We start from the raw sequence: 14,878 nt of genomic DNA on the forward strand, positions 1-14,878 counted from the left end.
CATTTACCCACATCTTCCGTGTGTGTGTGTGCGCGCGCGCGTGCACATGCGTGCACGCATGCTGGGGGTGGGGGCGAGATCTGTATTCTACTTCTAAAAAATTAATGCCCCAAAGGTAGAGTAAGACAATGTTGCTCCTGCAGGAGAAAAAGAGATTTATCATTGTGAAGAATCTTGATTCTTTTGCAAATGACCCTTTGGTGTATTTTCCTGTCAAAAGATATTTTTAAAAAACTGCTGCAAGGTAAAACTAATTTACCTAATGCTAAACGGCTGTGAAATATAAAGAATGGATGATACAATAAATATGAAACAAATATTTATAAAAGTTTATTCAAATATGCGGTGCTGATTGATTGGACATTGTGGTTAGGCTTGTATGAGTGGTGATTTATAAGTATTAAGGAGATGGATTTTCAATGTTTTATGAAGTGGCATACATCTCATTAATATTTAGGTTGTAAGTTCCCTGTGGGCAGGGACCTGTTGTTTTTTTGCTTATTAAACTCTAGAAAGTGCCATGGATATTGATGTCACTGTATTAATAACAGCAACAACATGAAATCCAGTTAACAGTGTAATCCTATACATGTCTACTCTGAAATAAGTCCCATAGAATTCAATGGGGCTTACTCCCAGTTAAATGGGTATAGGACTGCAGCCTTAGGCTTTAGATTATAGGATTTCACTGTAAGATTGTAAGCAAGTTATTTCAGGAGATTCATTAGTATGTCCTTGTGGACCAAAAGAAACAAAGAAGATTTCTAAAATATACATTCTTTTGCGGAAGCATTCCTTTTGTAAGGGAAAACACAACAGTGCAATCCTATAATATCTACTCAGAAGGAAGTCCCATTGTGTTCAGTTGGGCTTACTCCCACGTAAGTGGGTATAGGATTGCAGCCCAAGGGTCATTATAAAAGAATGATACGCCTCTTTTTCTCATGCAGGAGCTACATTAGGTATGTTGGAACCATCACTGTGCTTATTAAATAATCCACTGGAATCTTTGGCCTGGTTCACATGTCACAATAACCCAGGTGTTTGTTTTTTTAAAAAAAAAATCTGGGTTATTGTGAATGTAGCAGTGTGATTGCTCCTGTTGCAAATGGGAATGGCTAAACAATGCAGAGATGCTCCGTCCCTGGGTTGTTTGCCGTGATGTGTGAACCAGGAACTCTGGCTTGTCTCTCCACTGACAAACCAGAGTTGAAACCCATGGTCAGGGTTCATACAGGAGCAACCTTGGTGCCAGCGTCCCAGCTTTGGACTTTCTAATTCAGCTTCCCCCAACCTGGTGCCCTCCAGGTGTTTTGAACTACAACCCCTATCAGCCCCAGCCAGCATGGCCAATGGTCAGGAATCCTGGGAGTTGTAGTCCAAAACATCTGAAAGGCACCAGGTTGGGGAAGGCTGTTCTAATTCATTATATCTCCACCTTGAGAATCTTTCAGTGGCATTTTTTAAAAACAGAAGCTTAGCAGCTAAAGATGCATATGGTGTTATCTATGGCGGTATATTTCCTTTTATATATTGAATTAATTTTGATCTTACATTACTGCTAATTTTATTAATACAAACAGAAATCAAATCAAGACTAGGACATCATGTAACTGTTGGAGATGGTGTAGTGTTAAAAAAAATCAATGCAGGTAACTTAACTTTAAGATATTGCCTTTCTCTTCATTCAAATGGCAGTTTCCCCTACAAAGATAATATCTCACTTTAGGAGGTGATCTGATGACTATTTCAAATAAGAATACTGATCAATCTCAGATCTATTCATTTTACCATCATATCTGTATACTGCCTGTCCTGTCTGGAGGCAAAGATATATGATAATTGAATGTGACTGAAGGGTGTTTCTGTTTGTTTACTTAATAAATAAGGGTGCACATTTGGACTACTGGAAGCCAGCCTTTCCTGTTATTCTGAGAATAGTACATGAAAATTGGGAATAATAATTGGGAATGCATATCTTCTAGCAATGCTAATAACTCCATCCAATCCTGACTTCAGCAACTGGAATTTCAGACAGGCTCAGGAATTATCATATTGTTTCTTTTGCTGTGGCTTGCAATCCAACTGATAACATGCTATGAAAGGATGGATGCAGCTTAAAATGCCTTTCTGAATAATTGATCATCATCGCTCCAGGCTACATCAGAAGGATGAATGGATGTGTGAGATGCAAAGACTGTGTCTCCCTGCTGATGTACTTAATTGGTAAACAGATCATTTCAACTAAATAATAGATAAAAAATAAATACATTTCATTTATGCTGAATACAATCTTATAGGTTTCCACATCAATTTTGTGGATCAAAGATGACAGTGTTTTTCCACTTTCCTAGCCTGGTATCATTTAAGTAATCCCTTATCTACACCAAAATGCAAGCCTCTCCAGTTTCCATATATTCTTTTGAAGACGCAAAGCTGACCAGAACAATCTCACTGTCACCAGCTTAAGTGTAGGCCCTGCGTATCATTCCATAGAAGCAAACCTGCCACAATAGAAAGGTCAGGGATGAACTTAAAAGAGGTACTTCTTGTCTTCTTTTGCTACAGTATAGAATGGTTTAGGCTAATGATGGTTATCAAGGGCAGTGGTGAGAATGTAATTTTTAGTTAGAAAAAAGTGCTTGAAACTGTATTTCATCTATATGAATATGACTGAAATAATGGAGCAACAGAGATTAATATTGCCAGACAACGAGACCTAAATACATTTTAGGTTGAATGGGTTTTTCACTGTTGGCCATGGGACAGAAAAGCCTCATGTATGCAGTAAAAACGTCTGTCTTCCAGACCTGACCAGGGGGAAGCCTCAGTTATGTGTTCAGTTCTGCTTTATTGGATCATTCACAACTGAAATAGATAACGTGATATACCTTTGATTAGGCTTTTTTGTGTGTGTGATATGGAATGCACTCACTTTGGTGTCTTCACAAAGCAGAAGTTAAATGTTAAAATAATAGTGAATACAGACAGCTTTCTGAAAGCATAAATTGATACAGCGAGAATTATAATAAACCAGCATTTGCCTCAAACATTGAAATTCCAAAAAGGTTACTGTTATAGATGGTTTTACTAGAGGACTTAAAAGCTGTGACAGTTTCATTATAAAAAATGATAAATGCATTGTTTTTGAATTTAATAATACAGATTCTACTTGCCTTTCTATTGTAGCCCCAACTCATTATTTTGTCAAGGTAATACTACCATAAAATGTTTAAGTAGAATGTCATTTTATTTTATTTGAAAAGCAGAACAGTTTAAGCATCATTTTAAATTATTTAATTGTTTGAGAGATATTTACTTTTCATCCTGTCTGTATCTTCATTCCTCATTCATGATTCCACTCATCATTATCTTCATACTAATTTGCTAAAAATGAAGCTACAATAGTAACGTAATTCAGTGATTTAGAATCATGAATTCTAAAATTGCATCAAAAAGTAGGTAAAAATAATGTATATTCAGTTTCAATCATAGATATATTTTCAACTCATCCATATGCACAACACTACCCTTGAAAATTCCTAATTAGTGACAATTTATAGATCTTAGGGGTAGTACCCACATCACTAGCACTATCTAGAGGACCATATAAATTATTGTACTCAGTGACTCTTCCCAAAGAATTAGATGTTCATGTGCAGTGGCTCACCAATGAATCTTGGGGACTGAAGTAACTTTTGAGTTTATGTGTGGGGGGGGTACTCAGTAAATTACTGCACATAGATTATTTGCAATGTGGTGACAGCTGTCTTATCATGTAAAACCATTTTAAAATGGCTACCCTGTGGTAGCCAGAATATATGTTCCGGTGCCCAGTTTTAGATCAATGCACTATTCTCCTCTAAAAATATGTCCATATGACAACTTGCAATATCCCCATATACATCCCTACATATAAAATAACCCCAGCAAATAAAATAGTTATAGAACAAATCAAAAGCTGACCAAAATAAAAAGATCTTTAAGGTTCTCCTTAAAAATAGTAAAGAGGGGGTCAAATGTATCTCCGTGTTTGGAAGAGAGTTCCAAAGTGATGGGGCCACTGCTAAAAAGGCCCTGTTCCTCATATTCACCAGCCTAACAGCTCTTTCTGAAAGACCAGAGAGGCTCGGGAGTGTTAATATGAGTACAAGGCAGTACTTCAGATATGATGTTTCCAAACCATTTAGGTCTTGAAAGACTAAAATCTTCACTTTAAATTGGGCCTGTAAACTATCAGGCAGTCAAAGCAGCTGGCACAGACTAAATCTCATATGATCCGATTGTCAAGCTCATTCAAGTATTCTTCCTGCAACATTCTGCACCAATTGAAGTTTCTGGACCATCCTTAAGGACAGCCCCACATAGGACATATTACAGTTATCAAGCCTGGAGGTAACCAAGACGTGTCTTACAAAAGCAAGGTCACTTGTTCTAGATAAGGGTGTCTTTGGTGAATGAGCTGCAGCTGGTCAAAAGCATTCATGGCTGCTACTGACACCTACGCTTTCATAGGAAGCACTGAATCCCAAACTACATACTTGGCCTTTTCGAGGGAATGCAAAAGCCTCCTGAACCAGATGTACACCACCATCCAGATCAGTGGATTTCCCAGCCCACAACAATGCCATCTTGTCTGGATTAACTTTCAGCTTGTTTGTCCTCCTCCATGCCAAAATGGTTCCCAGACACCTATTTAGGGTTTCTTCCACCTCCTTGGGATAATATAGAAAACTGGGGCATAACTGTGTGTCATCCACATATTTATGAGACTTTAGCACAAATGTCAGCTTTAGGCTTTCCTTAATTTAGGTTAAGAACATAAGAAGAGCCATGCTGGATTAGACCAAAGGTCCAGCTAGTCCAGCCTTCTGTTCACACAGTGGACAACCAGCTGCTTGTTGGTTCTTAATCCTTAAGGTTCTTAATTCAGCATCATTGGCAATTAAGCTTTTGGTTTCACTTGCCCATTTAGCATTTCATTTGTTTATAACGTGATAACTCTTTGGGATATTGAGTTGTTGGAATGAAATTTGGTACACATATTTAAGATACAGTTCTATATTTTTTTTAAAGTACCAACTTGACCCACACAGGTTTTTTTTTTTTCAAAAGTTGTATGAAAAATTTTGTTTCTCCCTTGAAGCTAGGGATGTACGAAAGTCACTTACTGTTTCGCGGATCTGCTTCACGGTGGGGAGGGAGGCGCTCCGTCCCTCCCCCCGGAATCCTCAATGGCCGCTGGGTAGCAGGGACGCAAATGGCGGCTGCTGTAGCCGCCACCGTTTGTGTCCCTGTATTTAACCATGATAGGCTACGTAAATATTTACGTAGCCTTTCACGTCTGGGTTAAAAAACAAAACAAAAACGCGTACGCAAATGGCGGCGACTACGGCGGCCGCCATTTGCGTTCCTTATTTTTCGCCGTTTTAGTCTACGTAAATATTTACCTAGACTTTATTATGGCAAAAATAAAGGGGAATGCAAATAGCATAGTGGGCACTATTTGCGTTCCTTTTTGATTCACTGTTTTAGCCTACGTAAATATTTACGTAGGCTAGAACAGTGAATCAAAAAGGAACGCAAATAGCGCCCGCTACGCTACTTGCGTTCCCCTTTATTTTCGCCATTTTAGTCTATGTAAATATTCACATAGACTAAAACGGCGAAAAATAAGGAATGCAAATGGTGGCTGCCATAGCTGCTGCCATTTGTGTATGCTTTTTTTTTTTTTTACCCAGATGTGATAGGCTACTTATCTTTACGTAGCCTATCACATCTGGGTAAAAGAAAAAAGAAAAAAAAAAGACCAGACTGCAAATGGCAGCGGTGGCAGCCGGTCGGAAGACCAGCCACCACCGCTGCCGAAGCTGCCGCTGGAGCTGTCGCTGGAGCTGCTGACATCCGGAACATCCGCCCCAGATAAGTCTCATCCCGGGGGGGATCCATGGGGGGGGCGGGGGCAGTCTGTCCCACCACGGATTTCGGGGGCCCGAATGCCAGTGTATTTGGCCTCACTGAAATCCGTGGCGGAATTCTCCGCCATCCCTAATTGAAGCAGGTGTACACATGCAGGTGTTCTGTTCTGCTTCTGTTGCGGCAAGGGCTTACTATTGTTGGGTGCTGGTGAGGCCTGAGTTTCCCAGTGAGGCAGGAATACCTGAGGAAGACTTTTCGTCATCCAAATGGAATTACACCTGGGAATCCATAGACTGTCAGATATACAGTTACCTGATACTGTTGTTCTTGAAAAATTGACTGACTGTCAGATATAACTGATATTGTTGTTCTTGAAAAATTGACTGTTAACAAGTTATATGGTTGTTTTAAAAAACAAATTGGCATAATTGTACCATCAAGCATTATAAATTTTGTAAAAAAAAAAATTAACTGGTCTAGTGCAGTGTTATCAGGTTTCTTACACTTGGAGTGTTTATTTTTGAATGTGAATTAGGAACAGGAATAGGACAGCAGCATGGAGACCTCCAATGGTGCTGGGGCTGGAAGCCAGACAAGCTTGTTTTTGTGTTGTTCCAACAAGCAATAGGTCATGACTGAGTAGGGGGTTTGGTTTCCTTTGGACTGGTTAGCCCTGCCTCCAGACTGAGTAAGGCCTTTTTTCTTAAAGAGGCCCGGTCTGTTTTAACAACCTCTAAAGATGAGGTTTTGGGATCCTAGTCTATAACAGCAAGGTACCATTCTTCATTTCAAGTTCAAATCCCAGGTCGATTCTCTGCACTCATTTTCCAGGGGTCCAGGACAGGTATAAAACACATCGCACTGCAGAATGTCCTTTGACAATTTTCATAACAGAATGAAACTTGGCACACATGCTCAGAACACCATTCTGTGTTTCAAGCTAAAACCTGCAGTCTATTTCCAAGAAGGTCAGGAAATACATAGAAAAACACTGCAGTGCAATCCATGAGTACTGAGATATCACAAGAATGCACTTACAGCAGGGATGGGGTTTAAAGCTAAAAAGATACAGACTACTTTGTAATGCATAAATGAAGTGAGGTCTTTCAAGCACTGTGCTTCACTTGTCAGTCTGAATCAGTTAGTCTTATTCAATTAAATGGGATAATCCATGGGAGGAGTGAAGGAACATTTTACCAGGGCCTGGAAATCCATGGTGGAGCCCAGGCTGCAACACCATTACCATGAGGTAAAAAATTGAGGCTAAATTGTAGATAATGATTGATTATATTTATGGAAATTTATTTCTCCTGAATCTATATACATATTGTGTTGGATCCAGACTTCGTCATCCTTAGAATAGACTAGTGCTGTGCCGAAAAATTCTCCCACATTTTTTTCGACCTTTCTCATTCAAATTGATAGAAAATAAATTGCTTTCAAAAATAAATTCAAGGGAAAAGAAGATTTCACAGAAATTCTCATTGGTTGGATTCAGGATTCTTGTGCTTACCTTACTTAGGATGTGACCGAACAGTATGTGTGAGTGTCCTGTCTTTCATTGTACAGTCATCTCCCTGGCAGCCTATAGTATCCTCAGCTTCCCGCATTTCAATGCCCAGGGGAAAGACATCATGAGGTAATTTCTCCCATAGTGCTTTTTCAGATCAGGAAGCACAGGCAGCTAGGGAGGCTGCAGAGCAAGGGGAAAGATGTGTAATAGAAAGAAAAATACACACAGTATCCTTGGCTGCCTCACAGTGATTAGGTAAGCTCAAAAACACCAGAAAAATAAATTATAAAACACCCTGAAAACGAGGCAGAACAATACAAGGCTCTTTCATGTTTGTTGGCAACCGGGCACTTAAGATGGTTCCAATTCTACCACATAAATAATGTAGATGAAAATACGCAAAGAATGTTTTGTTTTGCAATGCTACCAGTGTCCAAAACCATCAAAACCAAAGCTTTCTAGGCTGTTTCTCAGGAGTGCTGCCATTCACCGTTCTGTTATTGGATGATGCAGAAATAATTCTTCCAGATACTTAACATGAATCTGCATTTTAAACTGTAAGTTAAAATGCAGCCCTGGTGTGGCAGCAGCTCCTGGAAGAAAACAAATTGTATTTTAAAAGCACCCATCTGTGCATGCAGGTTTCTAGATTTGTAGAGAAGATTGGATTCTTGAACAGGTCGAAATGAACTCTCATAGCATAAGCATGTCAGCTGCAAGCATACTGCTGTTGCAATGCTATTTTGGCTAACATTCCAGGGAGGTTTTTGAAAAGATGTCAATTTTAAACATATACAGCTGGACCTACATTATAGCAGACCTGAATACAATCACCTCTCTCTTTTTTGGCTGTACTCTCCATCACCTTATGACTATTACTGGTGGATTTATTCTTCATTCATTTACAATATAATTTGTAGCCCTTCATACCCTGTCTCACAAGTTCACAGTACAGGGACAATCTAAATCAAAGTACAATCCTATGCACATTTAAACAGAAAAAAGTCCTACAACTCCCAGCATTCCCCAGCCAGCATGGCTGTCTAAACATGCATCTTTCTATCTAAACATGTGTAGGATTGCACCCGTTATTGTATAAATTTGACTAGCTTGGCTAGTTAGTATTCTCCCATTACACAGAAAAATTGAATCCATTTTCACATTTCTGTTAAAAATGTCTTAAGTACAAAAACAATAAGGTGTTTTCCCTTTTGAATAAGTTGTACCAGAAAGAAGTAGATATATGTTGTCTAAAGATATAATTTCCTATTCTCAGAATGGGAAATATATATATTTCATGTTCCTGAGCACCAGAAACAAATGTGTAGTAAGCAGAATCAAATATTTAGACCCTAGCAATGGAAATATGTCAAAATTCTTAGGCAGTAGTATTAAACAGTGTAGAACTTTGGGCAGCCAGGCATTTAAGATGTTTCCAGCCCTACCAAATAAATAATGTAAATAAAAAGACAGGTAAATTCCAAGAACTTGCAGTATTTATTTATCTGATTAAATCCATGTAAAGATGTTTAGGGGTAAGATCTCAACTCAGATATGCTATTTACTAATATAATCTATGAGTGAAAAATGGCTTCTTACACATGATGCCCAGCCACCTTTACTGATCCATTTGGATCTTTTGAACAATGTGGATGAAACAAACTTGAGCACATGGGCAGTTCTGAAGGCTAATATGTACAAACAGAATACAAAATCAATGTTCTGACTTGTGTTTGGTGTGGCTCCATTTACTGTTGGTGACTTAAGGTATATCAGCTTCACTTCTGATGGCTACTGAATGCCCAAATAGCCAAGAACTTTGCCAGATGTAGAGACATGTAAATAAAAACAACAAAGCGGAACACATGAAAAGTCTGTTGGATGTAGAGATACAATTGTGTAGTAGTGAAACAGAACAGAAAGTTAATAGTTTTTTTATTTTAGATTTACTTGTAATTTGCTTCAGCTTCCATCTGTTCTAAGTAATAAGGTTGTTTTACTGGCTATCACTGCTTTGCATCCTTCTAAAATATTTTCTTCCATTGTCCTAGCTTTTGAGACCTTTTTGCATTACATTTCATGAATTCTCTTCCAAGTCTATCCTCTGCAGCTGCAATAGTTATTCTTTATTTATTACTAACATTTATATACCACGTTACTTGCTAAAAAAGCCATGCACCTCTGCTTGAAAACAACCTGAAAAATGTAGGACACAAACTACTGTGAGTGAGGAACCATGAGTGCACAATAAACACTTTGTGTAGAAAGGCTCAATAACACACAACTGGAGATCTGTCCAACCTCAAATGATTTGCCATTAGCCAATGGACCATGGTTGATGCCACCATGGGAATTTTAGTGGCTGCAGACACAACCCCCAAAGAAGCACTGGTTCACATAAAATATCATTTTTGCCACAGGGATGCTTCCAAAACTGCCATTGGTGTGATGACTGATCTCCCCACTACCACCACAGTAACATTTGGAAGTACTCACGATGGATTGTATTCAATGATATGCAAGAGGAAGCTGCCTCTGCCCAATTTTTGGCAATTCCTTTTGGCAGACCTTTCCTGAGGGATCTTCAAAACCTCAGGAGGTGGGGGTTTTGTATGTGGAAGGGTGGGGGTGGGGGACAGGGACCTAGAGCTGGGGGGTACCGGATGGAAAAGCCTTATTGCACAAACAGACTTCCACTTCCGTAATGTTGGATGCAACCCAGGTGGTTCAGCACATTCAAGTTGTGGGTCTCCATAGCTCATCATGCATGCTGAGAACATGGGGCAAGCATGTTCTTAGGCTCACAACAGGATGGCCCTGATCCATGTGATGTTTCCTTCCAAATGTTCTGATGAGGAGAGAGCTTATTCTTGTTCTGTTGAAAGGCTTTTCCTGTTTGCATCTCCAAACCACTTATTAGTTGCCATGGCTTCAGTTAATACAATAACAGGCCTAGGGACACATGTGTTCTTGACCATTCTCTACCTGTCTTTAAATGTAAATATATATGTAAAAATATGACATTGTTACAAAAAGATGCTGTATGTTTATCATTGACTTATTGACTGCTGTGAATACAAATGAGCTTATATTCTGGTATAACCCAAAGAAAGAGCAGAAACCAGGCTGCATATAAGTCTGAAATAAGCAATTGTATTAGACCATGTTTGGAGGATATCTCTGTTATATTTAGGGAGCAATCCTATGGCTGCTAGTCAGCAGCTAGACGGCCATAGGATATGTTGGTTTCCAGGAACCAACCTCAGAGCCTGTGCTCTGAGGTCGGTTCCCGAAGAACTGACCTCCCCCACCCCCACGCTGCCTCGTAGACAGCTCAGAATGGCCCTGAACTCCGCACTCGGAAGAGTAGCATGGAGTGGCGAAAACGGGGCATTCCGGGAGGGCATTCCAGGGTGCGGAAGGTGGAAATGCCAGTACGACACATCCTATGTGTCATCTGGCAGCTGCTTCCCCCGCGCCACCTTCCTTCTTGCTGTCTAGCTGCAAATGCAGGGCAGCTGAATTGTGCAGGGGACGATCCCCTCCGTGCTTCTAGGGATGGCGGAGAATTCCGCCACGGATTTCAGTGAGGCCGAACGCACTGGCATTTGGCCCCCCGAAATTTGTGGCGGAACGGCCTCCCACCCCCCACCCCCCCGCGGATTCCCCCCTGGGACGAAGCTTACCTGGGGCGGATGTTCAGGCGACGGCAGCAGCGGCTGGTCTTTCGACCGGCTGCCGCAGCTGCCATTTGCATCTGCTGTTTGCTGTGATAGGCTACGTAAGTATTTACATAGCCTATCACGGCAAGCAAAAAACCCAAAACAACAGCATACGCAAATGGCAGTGGCTACGGCAGCCGCCATTTGCGTTCCCTATTTTTCGCCGTTTTAGCCTACGTAAATATTTACGTAGGCTATGGCGGAAAAAAAAGGGAAACGCAAATAGCGTAGTGGGCGCTATTTGCGTTCCCCTTTTTTCCCGCCGTAATAGCCTACGTAAATATTTACGTAGGCTAAAACGGCGAAAAATGGGGAACGCAAATGGCGGCCGCCGTAGCCGCCGCCATTTGCATATGCTGTTTTTTGTTTGTTTTTTTGCCTTCTGTGATAGGCTACATAAATACTTACGTAGCCTATCATGGCAGCCTGGCTGGGCGCAAATGGCAGCCGCTACGGCGGCTGCCATTTGCATCCGCAGCAGCCAGTCCGCGGCCGGAACTCCGGCTGCGAACAGCCCTGGCCGGCTGCTCCACGGAGCCACCGCAGAACAGAGCTGCCCGGGCAGGATTCTGGGGGGGAGGACCGTATCGCCTCCCCCCCATCGAGGATTCCGGGGGGAAGGATCGCCTCCCTCCCCACCACGAATCACATCCGCAAAAAGGTAAGTGACTTTTGTACATCCCTACATGCTTCTTCTGCCCTGCATTGGATAGATGGTCACCTCCGAGTCTGGAGGCAGCCACCTATACCCATAGGATTGCACCCTTAGTGTGGGTTTCTTTCGCATAGTTTTACTTGTGTCTTCAGCTTCTTGTACTCTCATGTATACCACAAATCCACCCTAATCTAGTACACTCTGGGTGCCAACATTTGTACAGTGCTATCTGGAATGTTTGTAAACAGAAGAGATCAGAACTGGAAAGCACAGGTAGAACGAAATACGGCCGCTAGGGTATTAACTGACAGTGGGTGGGGTGTATGGATGAGGAGGCTATGGGCTCCCAGAGACATGACTGTACAATGAAAGGCAGGATGCTTGTACACACTCCTCAGCCACCTCATAAGTAAGGGAAGAACAGGAACCCTGAAACCAATCCATAATTCCTCTGAATTTTTTTCTTTCAATTTATTTTTGAAAGTAATTTCTTTTCTATCAAATTGAATGAGAATGGTTGAAAAAATGTGGAAAAATTTTTCAGCACAGCACTAGATTGAGATGTTTGGGGATTCTGATACCTTTCTTTAATAGCATGTTGTTCACCACCACATATGTTGTTTTGCTCAGATATACTGTATTTTGTTTTGTCCAGTTGTGAGGATTCCCTCTTGATTTTGTTTTTGTGGAGTCGTCTCCTCCTCCCTTAACCATGTTGACTTAACTCTGCTACATAAACCTTTAAGATTTTTTTTTTAATTCTCCCAGTGACTGAGTATATTCGCTCAGAACAAAATAGCGCAATCATGGAAGACAAGAGGCCAGCAACATAAGAATGAAAGAATTGGTTTGCTGCATCAGCTCAAGGTCAACCTAGTGCAGCATTTTGTTTCAACAGTGATCTGCCAACAATAAGCTAGAGAAGAATAGAACAAAGACAAAATGGGCATTCTCCAGCAGTGATCTTTCTTTAAGGACTTTCCATTTACACACATTTTTGTAAGGATGAAACAGGGATATTTGCCTTTCTCCAGATCTGTAACGTTTTTAGTGTGTCACATTTCAGGCTCTGTGAAGACATCTCTGTAGAAGATATTGATCAGGTGTGTGTGTGTGTGTGTGTGTGTATATATATATACATACATACATACATATATATATATATATGGTGCCACTGATTCACATTCAGCTTATTAGTGCAGACAAAGCCAAGGAATTATATCCAGGAAGAGAAAGAAATCCATACTTTATAAAAGATGCTTAGATTATTTCTTCTGATTTTGATCTGTCTGTACTTGAAGGCTTCTTTTAACTATTCGCAACTATTGTTTTCTTTATTCTTGCTTTCTCTGTTTAATTTTTAAACATGTCATTGCAATGTGCTCAATGAAACCGCAATCAGGCAGGAGGAGATGTACTTTTAAAATAAAGCACAGGTCACACTAGAACCCAGATAAAAGAATTATTGTGTGTTACTATCATTATAGCATCTTGATGCGCAATGCAATCCTGTGCATGTTTACTTTGAAGTAAATCTCACTGTGTTCAATTAGACTCACTCCCGTGTGAATGAATATAGGATTGCAGTCCAAGTCTACTTTTTCCTCTATAAAATTAATTTGCCCACATATTTTTCCATTCCTGCTTTGCTATATCATTGGCCTGAGAAAAGGAAATATGGAGGAATTTCTTAAATAATTGGTTGTGATATAATGTGTGACAAGACAAATGTAGTAATATATGCTCATTTCTAATTGTCCACAAAGAGCACTCCTTACATCTTTCCTGTGAAAAACCAAGACAGTTAATCACATTAATTAACAAACAGTGATGTTAGCATATTTTTCCTTAATATCCTTTTTCACTTCCACATAAGCAGACATTTTCAAGACAATCTACGCCACGTTCTGTTCTCTTTCAAATGGGCTGGATGCAGAGTTTCCTTCTGCTGGTAGTAGCATTCCCTAGTGGAAAGGGGGAAGAGGCACTTTTCACCAATTTCCTCCTCCCCCTACATCCCCAGTGACACCTCACAGTGCCCTCCAACAATATGGCTGTAAATATTAACTTTAACAAGGACAAAATTGGGCATATGAAAAGCACCAAGACAACACCTTACTATTTCCCCCTAATTAGGCTGAATAAAAAATACAGTTCTGATATTTCTTTACACAGATAATTTTAAAACCTCAGTAGCTCTTCCATTTTCCAACCATATTAAAATCAAACTTAAGATGCTGCTGCAAATAACATACAATAATAGTGAACTCAGATGCTGAGTTATGATGGCTATGCAGCTAAAACAGGGCTACAGAGAAATAATAGGGAGGTATCAGCATGCTTGCTGGAACTCCAAAGTTTGAAGAAGTAGGAAAAAAAAATCTCTAGGGAACAAAATCTACAGGGGCAACCCCCCCAGAAAAAGAACGCAGCCCAATGAAGACTAAGCATACTTAGTGGCTACAGAATGCTGCTTCAGTAGCTGGGGGTGGGGGTGCAGGGGAAGAATATAGTCTCCTGAAAGACACTGAACAGGGGCACTCTACACTGCAACATTTTGTTGCAGGTTCCACTTGCACATTGATCGATTGACTGAAATATGTATAAACTGCCTTTCAACCTTAACAAGGACCCCCAAGGCAGTATACACAAAATAAAACATTTGGGCATTCTTTGGTCCTGACACCTGGGCTGGATCTACACTTACTGCCTTTTTTCGCTTCCAATGAGGTTTCACCACCCGCCTTTCACACTATGCAGTAGCCGCCTCGAATTGGAACCGGAATTTCCCACTTCCGTGCTCCTGCTTTCAATACCCTAATATCCCAGTATTTCCCCTTAATGTGCTCTGATTTTCTGCCTTCGCTACCGTATCCAGTTGTAGTCCCCTCCCCCGCCTGTCCATATGCGGCGGTGTTTATATTTCCCTCCTGTCCAATCACAGCTCTTGACGTCCCCATGTCTTCTTCCAGCTACCAATCGCATAGCTTCCTCAGCAGCCCGTTTCCTCAGCAGCAAGCAAAAGGCTGGATGTGCGCACACTTGTCTGATCTTGGAAGCTAAGCAGGG

Source organism: Heloderma suspectum, chromosome 7, assembly GCF_057233095.1.
Source record: "Heloderma suspectum isolate Gila_16-S chromosome 7, 16-S_ref, whole genome shotgun sequence".
NCBI lineage: Eukaryota > Metazoa > Chordata > Lepidosauria > Squamata > Helodermatidae > Heloderma > Heloderma suspectum.